General features: G+C 54.8%; 1 long non-coding RNA gene across 1 annotated transcript in view; it reads left to right on the top strand.

The window, feature by feature from the left end:
* LOC135236806 (uncharacterized) overlaps positions 1-158 on the top strand; it is a 54,701-nt gene extending 54,543 nt beyond the window's left edge. Inside the window, exon 3 of the long non-coding RNA XR_010324671.1 lies at positions 65-158. This is a non-coding gene — a long non-coding RNA (uncharacterized LOC135236806). The remainder of the gene's footprint in view (positions 1-64) is intronic.
* The last annotated feature ends 2,045 nt before the right edge of the window (positions 159-2,203 follow it).

Below are 2,203 nucleotides of genomic sequence, written 5' to 3'. Positions count from 1 at the left end.
TTCATCAACTCCACCATCACCACCATCATCATCATCATCTTCTTCTTCATCCCCGTTTGCGTAGTCGTGAAGCAGAAGGCCTGACCCGGAGGAGGACTGGAACACATCGAAGCCACTGAGCGAGGCGTTACATAATACTGACAGAACAGGAAGTGCTGCAGCAGGTACCGGGCGGAGTGACTCCTCCCTCACACACACACATACACACATTCACACACACACACGTATATACCCACACACGCATGGACACATGCACTCACACACATGCACGCACACACATACACACACACACACACACAAGCACACACACAAGGATTGTCACCATTACTTATCTGCTTGATGGTTTTGTGTGTGAAGTGACCTAATAGCTATTTGTAAAGAATAAGAAATCAATATTTAGCTGCATGAAAAGAGGCTTGTAAAGGAGGTGAAAAGCGCTCCATTTTAAATAATAGCCACTTCCATAGAAATCAGCGCATTGATTGGAAAGCCAATCCGGCTGAGCCTCCAGCTCCGCGTGAATTCATGCCGGCCTGCCATGGCCAGAGCACCAATGATAGGAATTAATGTTGTTTTGATGTGACGACCGAACCAATAACCACAGAGGGGGAGCGGGGAGCGCGTCTGACTCCATCAAACCCCGAGGAGGAGACGCCCGACCGCACGGAGCTCACTGTGCTAACGACACACGTCTCTGACTAATACCGCTCTGACGCACAGAGCTCCCTCTGCGAGACACAGCTAACGCACAGAGCTCCCTCTGCCAGACACAGCTAACGCACAGAGCTCCCTCTGCCAGACACAGCTAACGCACAGAGCTCCCTCTGACTAATACCGCTCTGACACACAGAGCTCCCTCTGCCAGACACAGCTAACGCACAGAGCTCCCTCTGCCAGACACAGCTAACGCACAGAGCTCCCTCTGCGAGACACAGCTAACGCACAGAGCTCCCTCTGCCAGACACAGCTAACGCACAGAGCTCCCTCTGCCAGACACAGCTAACGCACAGAGCTCCCTCTGACTAATACCGCTCTGACACACAGAGCTCCCTCTGCAAGACACAGCTAACGCACAGAGCTCCCTCTGACTAATACCGCTCTGACACACAGAGCTCCCTCTGCAAGACACAGCTAACGCACAGAGCTCCCTCTGCCAGGCACAGCTAACGCACAGAGCTCCCTCTGCAAGACACAGCTAACGCACAGAGCTCCCTCTGACTAATACCGCTCTGACACACAGAGCTCCCTCTGCAAGACACAGCTAACGCACAGAGCTCCCTCTGCCAGACACAGCTAACGCACAGAGCTCCCTCTGCGAGACACAGCTAACGCACAGAGCTCCCTCTGCCAGACACAGCTAACGCACAGAGCTCCCTCTGCAAGACACAGCTAACGCACAGAGCTCCCTCTGCGAGACACAGCTAACGCACAGAGCTCCCTCTGCCAGACACAGCTAACGCACAGAGCTCCCTCTGCCAGACACAGCTAACGCACAGAGCTCCCTCTGCAAGACACAGCTAACGCACAGAGCTCCCTCTGCCAGACACAGCTAACGCACAGAGCTCCCTCTGCCAGACACAGCTAACGCACAGAGCTCCCTCTGCAAGACACAGCTAACGCACAGAGCTCCCTCTGCAAGACACATCAGCAAGCGCTCAGAGCTCCCTCTGCGAGACACAGCAAGTGCACAGAGCACAGAGCTCCGTCTGCAAGACACAGCAAAGGCTCAGAGCTCCCCCTGCCAGACACAGCAAAGGCTCAGAGCTCCCTCTGCAAGACACAGCAAGTGCACAGAGCACAGAGCTCCGTCTGCAAGACACAGCAAGTGCACAGAGCACAGAGCTCCCTCTGCCAGACACAGCAAAGGCTCAGAGCTCCCTCTGCAAGACACAGCAAGTGCACAGAGCACAGAGCTCCGTCTGCAAGACACAGCAAAGGCTCAGAGCACAGAGCTCAGTCTGCAAGACACAGCAAAGGCTCAGAGCTCCCTCTGCAAGACACAGCAAGTGCACAGAGCACAGAGCTCCGTCTGCAAGACACAGCAAAGGCTCAGAGCACAGAGCTCAGTCTGCAAGACACAGCAAAGGCTCAGAGCTCCCTCTGCAAGACACAGCAAGTGCACAGAGCACAGAGCTCCGTCTGCAAGACACAGCAAGTGCACAGAGCACAGAGCTCCCTCTGCCAGACACAGTAAAGGCTCAGA

This window comes from Anguilla rostrata, chromosome 12 (genome assembly GCF_018555375.3).
Source record: "Anguilla rostrata isolate EN2019 chromosome 12, ASM1855537v3, whole genome shotgun sequence".
NCBI classification, from domain to species: Eukaryota; Metazoa; Chordata; class Actinopteri; order Anguilliformes; family Anguillidae; genus Anguilla; species Anguilla rostrata.
Note: the sequence above shows the minus strand (reverse complement) of the source record. Positions and strands in the feature narration are given on the sequence as shown.